General features: G+C 39.2%; 1 protein-coding gene across 3 annotated transcripts in view; it reads left to right on the forward strand.

Moving 5' to 3' along the window:
* Positions 1 to 14670, forward strand: part of LOC129727437 (NADH dehydrogenase [ubiquinone] 1 alpha subcomplex subunit 13) — a 510282-nt gene that overhangs the window by 358935 nt on the left and 136677 nt on the right. Inside the window, exon 1 of one of the 3 annotated variants that reach the window (XM_055685279.1) lies at positions 9954 to 9957. The exons of the other annotated variants lie outside the window; for them this stretch is intronic. The gene's annotated coding sequence lies outside the window, so the exon portion shown is untranslated. Of the gene's footprint in view, positions 1 to 9953; positions 9958 to 14670 lie in introns of those variants that run through there. 3 annotated transcript variants of the gene reach the window in all.

Genomic DNA, 14670 nt, shown 5'->3' on the forward strand with positions numbered 1-14670 from the left:
CGATCACGAAATCTGGCACAGTCCTCCTCTGCATTTGATATAACTTTCAAATTTTAAAAATTAAAAAAAAAATTAATCAGATACGCAGTGTTTGAATAAAATTATCGTTTATGATTTAAAGCACGATTGTGGTAACCAGTCACTAGTCTAATCATCGATAATATGGTTAAGTCAGCAGAGTAATAAGAGCTCCCTTATGCTGAGATTACTTTACGAACTAATTACATTTTTTGTCCTATGACTTACATTTTAAGTTTAGTAAGGTAGGCAATGTATATAATTTTACGGGGATGCGAAAAATGAACGAAGACAGAAGGTGTGACTTTCTTACTTACCAATCAGACAAGAGCAGAGGTGGCTCGTGCTGTATCAAGAAGTTGTCGCTATGCTGCTCGATTTTAAGAGCCAGTTCGCGGAGACCGCAACTAGGTCTTGTTTCGAGGTTCTCCGATTGGACTGGAACTTCCAGGGTTTGTTTATCTATATAATAGAATAATGTTTTGCATAATGTCAGATTTTTTAAAAAGGGGTAAGTGGGGTAAAAAGCAAGTCAAAAATTGATGTCCAAAAATTGCCACAAACGTAAAATTGTGATAACTTTGTGTAAACTGAATCGATTGTCATGAAAATTGGCATGTTCATTCTACTCTATAAAGGCAACAAAATGAGGGTTATTGAAAGATGCTATCGAGAATACATGATGAGATATTCGCATTTTTCTAAAAAATAAGGTGATTTTCACAGCAGTTTTTCTCTTGCCAACAGATCTAGGATTAAAATCCAAATAATACGTTTTGTAGTGCAACTCAAGAGTTTTCATTAGATATATTCAAAAAATGCACCGTTATAAAGATGCCTGAGAAAATCCATTTTTTCTACAACATGTTATTGACCATCATTTCGAACCCATTGTGCGAGAAACGAAACTCCGGTTTTGTGTCCTTGTTCTTTATGCACTAATGCAAAAGTTTGCAGGAATTTAGGTTTTTTGAAAAAGGGTTTGTGGGGTAAACCGGCTCTTCCAATTCTTGTATTCAGAAACTGCTCAAACCGTGAAGTCGGCTTATTCCCGAAGTTACACGATGAAATGAGAGGTTATTTTTGGAGCTAACAGAGGTAAAATGAATGCCAACAAAGCCTTGCGATACGTTTTGTTAAATTTTTTTTAATATGGCCTTTGAATAATTCAATAACCAAGGGGTCAAATGTAGTATAAAACCAAATAAAATCTATATTTCATTATCTTTATTTTAAATCTGTATTATCATCATCTAAGCACTCGTCGAGCATATTAGTAATTGCACTCAATGCATTTTCAAAGAATGCATTTTTTATTGTGGCTCTGGTATCAGCAAAAACCTTATGAAAATCAATGTTTGAGAATTGATTGATTCATTATTACCAACCAAAATTCATGACGTTCTCGTACATACATTAATGCTTTATCAGCAAAGCCTTGGTGCTACATTCCGATCCGGAACTCAACCTTCCGTTTATTTTATACAGACTGTCTGTATTAGCTCAAGCTTATTATGCCTATATAACGTAAAAAAGTGGGCGAAAAACGATTTTATTTGTTCTACCGATAAATACATTTCCGGTTTGAATTGCCTAATTCCTGCAGAAGGGTGTACTTTTGAAATCATTCCTTTATGAGCATCTTCCGGTGAAATTTGTGTCTAATGGTGATTTAATTCTTTAAAGGGCACATTAAAAAAAGGCTCAACAAAAAGTATCACGTGGCTTTGTTGACATTCGTTCATTCTTTTGTTGGCTCCAAAAATAACCTCTCATTCCATCGTGTAACTTCGAATGAAAGCCGAGAGTAATTATTTTACGATTTGAGCAGTTTCTAAATATAAGATTTTGAAGAGCCTGTTTACCCCACAAACCCCTTCTCCTTTCAAATTTTGCAAACTATTGCATTAGTGCATTAACAAACATAACCTGAAAATTATAGCTCAATGGAAGAACAATGACACAAAACGGAGTTTCGCTTCTCGCACAATGAGTTCGAAATGATGGCCAATAACATGTTATAGAAAAAATGGATTTTCTCAGGCATCTTTATAACGGCGCATTTTTTGAATATATCTAATGAAAGCTCTTGAGTTGCACTACAAAACGTATTATTTGGATTTTAATCCTAGATCTGTTGGCAAGAGAAAAACTGTTGTGAAAATCACCTTATTTTTTTAGAAAAATGCGAATATCTTATCATGTATTCTCGATAGCAACTTCCAATAACTCTCATTTTGTTGCCTTTATAGAGTAGAATAAACATGCCAATTTTCATGACAATCGATTCAGTTTACACAAAGTTATAACAATTTCACGTTTTTAGCAACTTTTGGACATCAATTTTTGACGTGCTTTTTTACCCCACTTACCCCTTTTCAAAAAAATCTGACATTATGCAAAACATTGTTCTATTATATAGATAAACAAACCACGAAAGTTTCAGTCCGATCGGAGAACCTCGATACAACCTCCCTTGTAAAGGTGGTTGCGGTTCTCGCGAACTCTTAAGCTCTCATCACCCGCAAGTCTCCTTCGATCTGGTCGAGCCATCGTGCACGCTGCGCCCCTCTATTTCCAATGCCAGCAGGGTTGCTAAAGAGAAGTGATTTCACAGGGTTGTCGTCCGGCATCCTTACGACATCACTGGCCCACCGCAACCTATTAACTTTCGCTAGGTGTGCACCGTAGATAGTCCGCAGCACCTTCTATTCGAAAACTCCAAGAGCGTTAAGGTCCTCCGCGAGAAGCGTTGTTGTCTCGATTCCTTAGAGGACTACCGGTGTTATCAGGGTTTTATACAGCGTCAACTTCGTGCGTGTTCGCACTAAACTTGATCGAAGTGTCTTCCGAAGTGTAATGTAGGCTTTCCAGCCTGGTTGCGTCTCTAGATCTCTTCGCTGGTGTTATTGTCAGCGGTCACGAACTCGTCGACCAGCTCAAGCTGATCGGCGTCTACAGAGACTTGAGTTGTGAGGCTGATGTTGTTCTTCTTGGAGCCTCTCGCTCGCATGTATTTTGTTTTCGACGCATTTATTCACTGTCCGATTCGTCCGGATTCGGTTTTCAGTCGGAGGTAAGTTTCCTCAGCCTTCGCAAAATTACGTGTTATGATGTCAAAGTCATCCGTGAAGCCCAGGAACTGAATAGAGCTTGTGAAAATCGTGCCCTTCGTGTCGATGCCTGCCCTTCGGATCACACCCTTGAAGGCGATGTTAAACAGTAAACAGGAAAGTCGGTCACCTTGTCTTAACCCTCTGCGCAATTCAAAGAGGCATGAGAGTACCCACGAAACACGTACGTAGCACATCATTTGCATCACGGTGGCCTTGATCAGTCGAGTCAGTTTATCCGAAAATCGGTTGTCGTGCATGATCTGCCATACCTGTTCTCGATTGACTGTACCATAAACCGCCGTGAAGTCGATGAAAATTTGATGTGTTGTACTGGCACGTTGTACTCGCGACATTTCTGTAAAATCTGTTGGATTGAGAAGATCTGGTCCGCGGTGACACGGGCTTCCACGAAGCCCGCTTGGTACTGGTCCACGAACCTCCTGGTTAAAGATGACTGGAGACGAAACAGGATCGGTGAGAGTGTTTTTACGCGGTATTGATAATCGAGATACCTCGGCAGGTGGTAGATGGGGCAGACGACTCCCGCCATCTACTCGTCTGGCAGTTTTTCTTCCTCTCAAATCCTGGAAATGACCCATTGCAGGGCCCTAGCCAGCACGTCTCTCCCATGTTTAAAGAACTCGCTCGGCAGTCTGTCTTTGCCTGCGACTTTGTTGTTCTTCAGCTTCCCGATCTCACAAAGAGCTTCATGAACATCGGTGGCTGGTACTCGGCCATCTGATGCTGATGCTCCTAGGCCAGTTCTGCTTTTGTTTACTGTATCGCCATTTCAGGTGTTCCATCTGTCGCTCACCTCGCTGACATCCGTTAGAAGGTTACCATCCGCATCGTTGCACATGTCTGCTCACTGCACATTGTCTCTGCGATACTGGTTTAGCTTTTCATAGAATTTCCGCGTATCACTGGTAAAGCTGCTTCAGCTCCTCATGTTCACGATCCTCTTGCTGGCGCATGTCGTTCCGTGCCCGTTTGTAACTGGCCTTGTTCTCTCTCGTTGACCTGCCCAGGTATATCGCCCAGGTCCGGTTCTTCGCACTCCTTGTCATACCAGTCGCTTCTGCCACTTGCGGTCTCCCCGATAGCTGTGCGAATGCTGCACCAGCTGTCTTTAAGAGGCAACGCACCAAGCCCCTCCACCGTGGGTAGAACCGCTTCGAACTGTTGCGCGTATTCCTCCGCAGTCTGGGGGTCCCGGAACTGCCAAATGTTGAACCGAGGGGTTCGGCGATGTCGCGCGTGGTATACGGTCGACAGGTTTAAACACAAAGTTACCGCAACTATGTAGTGTTCCGAGCCAATTTCCGCACCACGGTTGGTGCGTACGTTTGTAATGTCTGAGGAGAATCGGCCGTCGATGAGAACATGGTCAATTTGATTTGCTGTACGTTGGTCAGGTGATCTTCAGAATGTCCTTTCGGGGAAAGAAGTTACTTCGGACTGCCAGTCCTCGGAAAGCTGCGAAGTTGACGCATCGCTGGCCGTTGTCGTTCTTCACGGTGCGTGTCCAGGCTGTGTGGCCTTTCTACCGATCTGAGCGTTCATGTCCCCAATGACGATCTTGATGTCTCTACGCGAGCAGCTATCATAGAGTTTCTCCAGCTGTGCGTAGAACATTTCTTTCTCTACATCGGGTCTTCTTTCGTGAGGGCAGTGTACATCAAAGATAGTGTAGTTGTAGAACCGAGCTTTTATTCTGCCACTTGATCACACGACTCTGCATCCTGCCCAGCACTACAAAACCGGTACCCAGCTCATTGGTTGTGCCGCCGCTCTGGTAGTACTGTGTCCTGTGGCCACAAATCCTCCATACCTTCTCTTCTTTCCAGCAAAGCTCCTGGAGCGCAACGATGTCGAAGTAGCGAGGTTTTAGCTGATCTAGCAGAATCTTATCGCCACCCGGGGCATTCAGCGATCTATAGTTCCATGTACTGAGATTCCAATCGTCGTCCTTATTTCGTCGTTTAGGTCGTTTCCTATTGTTCCGGTTTGTATTTAATTCTTGATTTCTCGTAGTATTATAATTTTTCAGCATGCTGCCTAACTAGGGCTGCGGATGCCTAGTCTCGCGACGGGGCTGCCGTTTTTGGGTGTAGCTGGCGGGACACCGCATTTCATAATTCAGTCGTCCGCTCCGGATCAGACGCTGTTTGAGCCGCCCCTAACATGGAGAATAGACACTCAGGCAAGCTGTCCTCTTAGAATTCGGTTCATTCGGTTCACCAATCTTTCCTTGGTTGCTCCTATCTCAGTCCATGCCACGTGAAGGTAGGAATAGGAGTTGCTGAGCATTCTGCCTTGGACCACACTGGGGTCTATTTTATGCCAACTAGTACGGGTGCACTGCTGTTACGCACTGTCCCGCCGTTTACCAACCAAGAATTATTCTAATTACTAAAAATCATGAATAGCTGAGGAAATGTAACAGATAAAAATAAAGCTTCTCCGGTGAATTGTGTGTTTTGCTATAATTGTAGAAAATTTCAATCAAAATTTATATTAAAAAAAATTAATTCAAGAGGCATTCTATGGAAAACTTTATAAAAGTCCATTGCAATAAGCAGATAGAAGAGTGGTATCTTCGACAAAGTTGTTTCTTATGAAATGTGCCACAACTTTGTCGAGCATAAGGGATTTTTTTGCGGAAATAAGAATAGTGAAATTCGTTCGTGGATTAAACACAAAATAGCAACTTCTATAAAATGGAGAGTATTTAATGGAACGACTTCACTGAACTGTATGACTCTAAAATCATTTTTTGAGTTAAAATAATTTCGATCGCGTTTTTGCAGCTTGAGAAAAAGTTTGCAATAGCTGCCATTGCAAATCAACGTCATATATTGTAGTCGTATTATAGCGCATGTTTTCGAATGCAAGAGACAGTGAAAAGCAAACAACATTTTGGAATATTGATAAATTTCAGAAAATCATTATAAAAAGTTGTATTTAGAAATGATTTTTAGGGACCTTCTAAAAAACTTCTCAAGAGTCAATTTAAATAGGTATATAGAGGTATAGTGTTTTCAACAAAGTTGTTTTCTATAAAATGTGCTACAACTTTGTCGAACAAAGTGAATTTTCATATGCGAAAATGAGAAAAGTTAAATTCCTTTGTCACTGGATGGATGGAGGATTATATACAAAATTGCAACTTCTTTAAAATGGAGAATAATCAAAGGAATCACTTTGCTGAACAAATTACGGCACTAAAACCAAATTTTTTAGGTCAAAACAATTTCGATCAGGTTTTTGAAGCATTGAGACAGTGTGCGTTCTAGTTTTACAATTATTTGTCAAAATGAGTCGTGATTCAAACTTATAAAATAGAATGGCTGCCTGTTTTTTTATGGAGTTGCACTGCATTTGTCGGTCTTGATATTTTTTGCGAAACTCTTAGATAAATCGCTGCACAAAAAGTTGAGTTGTTAAAATATTTTTCCCCCATTGATATTTAAATGCAACGGTTTCAATCTATGGGGCTATGAAAGGGGTAAAGAAAAGTGAAAGAAAGCAATCAACAGTAATGGTACTTCAAACCGGCATCTTCGCGGGGGCGAGGCGACCAATATGTAGGTCTCAACTCCAGTCACGTTGCGCGCTATATGGGTAGCTATTATTGGGTGTAGCACATTACGTAATGTACGCTTCGATCATGCATCGTACACACAACCGATCGTTGCATGGTTTTCGATTTCGTTGTCGACTGCCCGCCTTGTCAAGGTCAGCGATGAGTTTATACTTAAATGTGCCAAGGTTGATTTTTAGTGAAGCGATAATACTCAACATGTAGCCCCGCGCGATAGGTGAAAGTGGAGTTAGCGGTAAAGATAGAGTTAAAAATCATTCATATACTCTCCTATAAGCAAACAGCTGATGCTGTTGGATTAAATTAAAATAGACCATTTATATCTTCATATACATCTTTCGTCAACATATGTCATAATATCTAAATAAATTATGTTAAAACATTGAGATATTCGAAAGGTACAACAACTGCGAAAGATTTAGTATCGATCCATAACAATGAGTGTCCCGAGAAGGGACAATGCTCCTTATATTTTTTAATGACTTCATTGTAATCCATTGAAAATGTACCTGGTGCGTCCTCCTATGGTTTACATATCTACAATACCTTACGCGTATCAGTTACGAACGGTTAATGAGGCGCATAATGTTACTTGAGCAGCCTAGGCATCCACGGAAAAAGAATTATGAGGGCAACCCCTGGGTGTAACGTGTGTGTATGTTACCGATAATGTGTTAATCAGCACGTTATTATTAATATCAAAAGAGCGAATGACTACAGCTGATTTTCACGGGTAACGCAGCAAGTAATAAATTGTGTACAACAGGTTTAGTTTTCAACACACACGGAAAAAGGTGCACGCATTATAACGGTTTTAACATATTCACCAAGCGGATTAAGCACTGCATCGTTAAATTTTCGACTTTGAATTGCATACGCATACGTAATATATTGTCCTGGGACGCAAAGGACAAATTGGGCTGAGATTAAATCCACAGCTACGCCTGAGGCAGATATGCCCCTATCTGTCAGCCATAATTGGTTTCATAAATAGACTTATTAAGGTGTTGTTGCAAATTTTATTCCCCCTAAATTAGCCGGAGCCACATTACGCAAGCATCAATAACATGGAGATGTTTACGCAATAATTTCGGCATGAAGTAGAGGTTTGAGTTCATTCGACGTGCCAGAAAAAAAAAACTTGCTTCTTGATCTCAACGAGAGAAAGACAAAAATAATGCAACTGGTTTCGATTAGGGCGCCGTTAACGTTTCAAATTTAGGACGCACGAGTCACGGCTAATTTGTTGCTTTTTCCACTGAACACGTTTCGGATTCTAAGATCGATTCAGAATGTTGAACTTTAATTATTATCAACTTAAATTACCAGAGAAATTTTCGTTATGTTATTCAAAAAATTTGCATCCAAGTTTGTCGTATCATCAATCATTAAACCATAAAAGTCGCAAATAGTACGCAACCAAAAAAAAGTTATGCTGCAGTTTAACAATCGAGGATGACAGAAACATTCATTCAGCGACTACCTAACACTGTCACTATCGCCGGCGGGGCGGAGGGGGTATTAATAGCCAGCCCTGTCATCTAATTATTGTCTGCATTGTCACTACGCTCGGAGAAGGTGCGCGTAGATGTACAGTTTCGTTCGGGTACGAGTGACAACACCAAACGCTGGCTTCCGTCGCCATCATGCCACTGTGCAACATTGTGACAGGGACAGTACACTGTTTGCAATAAATAAATACACAACAAATATCTAGATGGCAAAAAGGTGAACATAATACAACACGTACTGCACGCTTCGCTATTACATCCTCAATAACGCTTAGGGGATATAGGGACAGCTAATGTGTATGTTTTAGTTTAACTCCAAGTCCTTCTGTTTTAAAATTTTATTTCAAAGAAAGTAATGGCAAAGCGAAAGTCATTTGGGAGAGATTAAATTATTTCATAGCAGCCAACCTCCTCGTTTCCCTTAGAAGATTTTTCTGACAAAACACAGGTTCGTCGCTTAGACCTGAACCAGCTCTCTGAAATGTTATCATGAGTGGGCATACGAGCAGCGTAAAATTTCACTGCTGTGGTTTTGCAAATTACTATAAATATTTGATCAAGTAGATAGGTATAAGTTTAATTTTAGTGAACAAAAACCCGCATTTCTCTCATTTTCATTAACACAAAAGGCTCCAAATTTGTTGAGCAATGTTCATATAGATATAACTGGGAGTTTAAAGACGAACAAAATCTTTTAGAGGATTTTTTTGAAATATCAATGAATAATTGAATTCAAAATTTCATAAACTATATTAACTCTCAAAGTAAATGTTTTCCGCTAACATCTCAATCATATAAACGCTGCAAAACTTGTGGGAATCCCAATATTACCGATATCAGTACGCTAATCAACGTAAGCAGATAGGCTGTTTATTAGTTTATACACAATCATCACATCTTTCTTCACCCTGTCTGCAACGACGAAAACAAAACGAGTAACGAAAGGAAAAGATAACCGAAGATCCGCTCAACCGCACATTGTGCAAGTATTCATTAGCGACGGCCTTGGGGCCAATTCGCACGGACGTTTCAGCCAGTAAAGGCAACGCAGAAATGCACCCTACTTGTCGCCGAAAGGGGGAAAACGGGAAAGGAATCGCCAGTCGTCTGGTGGTGGCTGGTGGCGCACTACTGGCCGAGTCTGTCAGCCAGCACCACAAAGACGACGGTGATGTAATATCTGGACCAAAAAGGCCGCAATGACAGTATTATGCGAAGGAAAGAAGTTGCAACCGTATGCGCGCGCACCAGACCGCCGCTCTATCAGCGAAGCAGGATGGCGAATCAGGAATCAGCGCAAATGCAAGTCACAGCGGTGGGAGAAGCACTTTCCTCCCCCTGAGGACCACGACCACGGTAGGTTGACATGGCGGAAGATGCAGGCTAGGAAATACGCGATAGGAGAAAAGAAAAAAACTTGCACCAATCTTGAGCGAAAAAGTTGTCTCGTTAGGCACAAGCTTGAGCCATTCCGCATTCGTGCACAAGTATGGCCTGCGCTTGCCGGGATATACCGATGACACAGTGAACGGATTTGGAAAGACTGCATTGAAGTCCCCGCGGCGAAAGCAATCTAGGCTTTAATCTTTAGCTGTTTTGGCGAAGTGCAGCGCGAACAGGACCGCCGGTTGCAAACACTTACCTAACGAAGTACCGATCGAGGGTCGGGAAATGTACGACTTTGGGTAGAAACGTTTTCCGGAAAAAAAGTCAACCGTTCAAGCAGGGTTGTACGTTTTGATATACTGTGAAAGGTTACAGCTGCCAAAATGTCATTATAATTATAATTATAATATTGTAAGTAAAAATGAGAATTATTTCAATTAAAAATTAAGAAATTTGCTAAAGGTCTCGCAATACATGCAATTTTGATATTCGAAAAATGTATTTATGATAAGCCACAGATATGCTTTAAGTATAAAAAATTAGCGGAGTGCAAGTACTTCATTACCACATAGCTTGTCAAAAAAAACATTAAATAATAGTAAAGATGTGAGAAGAAGAAAAGGAAAAGTAAAGATGTGCAAAGAATAAATATTACGTTCATCAGGAAAACGAAAGCAAGGAAAATGAAAGGAATAGGTGGAACAGAAAGTTCGGGTAAAACAGATCTATAGTGTGGAAAGGAAAATAATTGTTGTAAGAATAATAAAACTGCGCATTATGAGGATGATAACAGTTCCTCACAGTTTGAGCTTCATTAAGTTCTCGTTGTTTTTATTTCAATGAAAATGCAACTTTTTTTAAAAAAGGTCTTGGTGAGTAACTCCCAATACCGAACCAAGCTGTTCCTGCGTTTGGCAGCGATTCCACCAATTCAGTCTTTAAGGCTAGAAAAAGGTATTAATATTTAAAATACATATCAATAAATCCATCGATTTTGAAAATCTTTTTCTCTTCTATATCACCATTCGTATATCTTGGATGCAAACAATCAGTGATCGCGACTATTCATATGAAAACAGAATTTTCATTTTCTAATGAAAATTTAAATAGTAGGAGGGTGGTATCCAAGACACGACCGCAGAGTTGACGTAGAACTACAATAATTTAATATTTTTATTTTGAAGCTCTGTTTGATTTGAGCTCGTTTTACTTTTGTAGTTTGCTTGGTTTATTTTAACCAATTTAAGCTCAACATCTTCCAAAAGGAAGGTATTTTGGTTCGGGTGGTAATATCAAGTATCTAGGTCGTCAGCCCAAATTCATCAAGCGACACCTTAAACGACTTGGAACTAAAACTAGTTAATTGGTGGCCATTTCTACTGTTAAGGGCGTCTTTGACCTTTCAAAAAGTAAAAAAAGTCAAGAAAAAAGAACCGTTTATTATTGGCATGGTTCGATTTTGGCAACAGAAAAAATTCTGGCGTGTTGCCAAAATCGAACGGGGTCTGTATTTTGATTATTTCTTTGCAGCACTCTATCTTAGAAGAAAAAATATTCTCTTTAACATTCACAATGGTCCAGAAACCAAATTTAGGGGGAAATTTGGGTCTAGAGCTCTATAGCAATGTTTTAGAGAAAAACTTTTTTCACAAAGTTACTTAAAGTTATTGGAGCTATAAAATTGTAGATCAAGGTTTTCTATCTACAGAAATAAAACCTAAATTAATCCACCTAGCGGTCAGACCCAGCCTTTCTCATTCAAACTTTTATTTGTTTCAATAAATTTAGATGAACGCTTCAATCCAATAAATGTGTATTCACTCTTAAGGTTACAAAATATTGATGTTGTAATCTGTACATATAAAAATGCAGTCCGGTCTGTCTGTCTGTCTGATCCATATAGGCTCGAAAACTACCAAACCGACCGACGTGAAAATTTGTATGTAGGGGTTTTTGGTGCCGATAAAGGTTCCTATGATAGTTTGAAACCTCTCCTTCTTCTGAAAGGGAGGGGTCCCATATAAATGAAACATAAATTTCTGCACAACTCAAGAACAAACCAAGCAATTGAAACCGAACTTGGCATGTGGATGTTTTTAGGGGTTTCAAATATGTCCATAATGGTTCGACACCCCTCCCTTTTCTAGAAGAGAGGGGTTCCATACAAATGAAACATAAATTTCTGCCCATCTCGAGAGCTAACCAACTAAATGGAACCAAATTTGGCAGGTGAATGTTTTTAGTGGTAACAAATTTGTTCCATAATCGACCTCAGGCAACATTTTGGATTGTAAGATGGCTACTTCCGGTTTCTGGAAAACAACCAAAAGGGCTGATTTCCACCCAATATAATAATATCCGGATCTAGAATGATACTCAGGAGCTGAAATCGATCGGAATTGTCTTCAAATGTCATTATGAAATCCAAAATGGCGACCTCCGTTTTCGGAAAAACAGTGGCAAACGAGCAAATACCACCCAATATGGGTATTTCCGGAACCGTAATGATGCACTGGAGCCACAAATCGACTTCAGACAACATTTTGAATTGCAAGATGGCAACTTCCGGCTTGGAAAACGGTCTGAAATGGACGATTCCCATTAAATATGAGTATCTCCGGAACCAGAAAGATGGACAGAAGATAAAATTGGCTGATTTCCGTCTAACATGAATCGATCACAGACCCCATTTTGGATTCTAGGTTGGCGACTTCCGGTTTCTGGGAAACAGCCGAAAATGATCGAATAACGCCCAAAATGGGTTTTTATCAACCACAATGACGCTCAGATGCCAGAAATTATCTTAAATGCCATTTTGAAATCCAAAATGGCGACTACCGGTTTGGGAAAAAAACAGCCTAAAATAAACAATATAAGTATCTCTGGAACAAGAATGATGCATGTAACTAACAATTGTTTCCAGGCACCATTTTAAATTGCCAAATTGCAACTTCTAGGAAACAGTAGAAAATGACCGAATAATGCTCAATATGGATATTTCCCTAATCGAGATGATGCATAGAAACCAAACTTTGACCTTGGACACCATTTTGAATTTAAAGACGACCACTTTTATTTTCTGTAAAGCAACCAAAATAACTAAATACCTCCCAATATGGGTATTTCCGGTGTTAGATTGATGCCAGAAAATCTGCTGAAAATGACCAAATACCACCCAACATGAACATATTCAGAATTAAGGCGATGTACAGCAGCCAAAAGTCGAGGATGTTGTTATTTCGATAAAACCAATCATTTCAAACGATTTGTTATTTGACTCTGATCATGTCTTATGGCCGATTCGTCGTGCATTTGCAGATTTTTAAAACATCGCAAGGAATCAATGAATTTGAAACGTTCAAATAGTACGATACCACATTTAAATTATGTTGAGGCCACATATATCGATCAAAGCAGGTATAATTTTAAATAGTCTTTGAATTTCTCTTCTTTCCATAACTTTTGAGCCACATATCAAATTGTTATGAAGTTTGTTATTTGTAAGTTTGAGAGATGACTCGTTCGTATGACACTAGTTATGTTCAAATAAGTCATGTAATCTTTGAGATAATAGAATTTCGTTGTTTTATTAACAATATATTACATAACTGTTGCTTAAGTTCGATTATAATCAAATAAAATGGGAACGTATAGGGCGGCCAAACTTTGCAACCTCGTGCTCAATCATAATTCATCAGTTAACCCTTCACTGGCCCGCTCATCTGATAATAATATTGATCAAATCGATTTTCTAGTTTCTGAGATAATGAAGTTTCGTGATTTTCACATTTCGGTACATTACAGACGAAGTTACAGTCCGATTACAGTAAAATTCTATAGGGTGTTATGAGGCAGCTAGACTTTTTATTTGACACTAATTTTGTGGAAATCGGGTCAGCCATCTCTGAGAAAAGTTTGGATTTCACATTTTTAAACATAACAGAAAAAGTAATAGCCCGGTTGCAAAACAAATCAATAGAGTCTTATGGGGCAACTAGACCTTCCATTTGACACTGATTTCATGAAAATCGGTCCAGCCATCTCTGAGAAACATGAGTGAGATTAAACAGTCTCCAGAACACGTTTCTTTTCATAACTTTTGAACCACAAGTTCAATCTTCATAAAATTCAAAAGTTAAGTGTTTTTCGAGAAGCTCGTTCATTTGAAATCAATTTTGTTCAAATCGGTTGTGTGGTTTGTGAGATAATGATGATTTATGATTTTCACATTTTGATACATAACCTCTAAACTAAGAGTCCGATTACAATGAAATTTAATAGGATCTTATGGGACAATAAGACCTTTCATTTGCAATTAATTTCATGAAAATCGGTCCAGCCATCTCTGAGAAAAGTGAGTGAGAATAAAAATCTGCACATACACACACACACACATATATACACACACACACACACATACATACAGAAAATGCTCAGCTCGTCGAGCTGAGTCGAGTGATATATGCCATTCGGCCCTTTGGAGCACTTTTATACTTTCGGTTTTGCAAGTGATTGCTATACCTTTCTAGGAGAAAGGCAAAAAAGTTAGATACTCGATAGCATCGAAAATTTTGGTCACCCTGATTTGTGTTACTTTTTCAATAGGCGCTTTATCATATGTGACAACTTTGTAGAAGGAAGTTTTTCTCTACAATATTGCTATAGAGCTCTAGACCCAAATTTCCCCCTAAATTTGGTTTCTGGACCATTGATGAATACTTTTCATTCTAATACAGCGATTTTTTTTAATACGCGAAAAGGCAACCTTCTATAAAATATTTAATTGAGTACGATTTAGTAGAAATTAAACTTCCTTCTATATCTATTTGTCTTGTTGAAGTGGGCTCACTTACCGATCACAAAGCGGCAAAGATGTCACATAAATTTTTTTCTGGCAGTTACAAGCTCGTGGAAAAAATATCGATAACGAATTACAGTTTTAGTAGAAAATATATATTCACAGAAAATTTGAAATTGACATAGAATTTTATGAACATGTTAACATTCAATTCAGGTCAATTTGAACATTTTATCA

This window comes from Wyeomyia smithii, chromosome 3 (genome assembly GCF_029784165.1).
Source record: "Wyeomyia smithii strain HCP4-BCI-WySm-NY-G18 chromosome 3, ASM2978416v1, whole genome shotgun sequence".
NCBI classification, from domain to species: Eukaryota; Metazoa; Arthropoda; class Insecta; order Diptera; family Culicidae; genus Wyeomyia; species Wyeomyia smithii.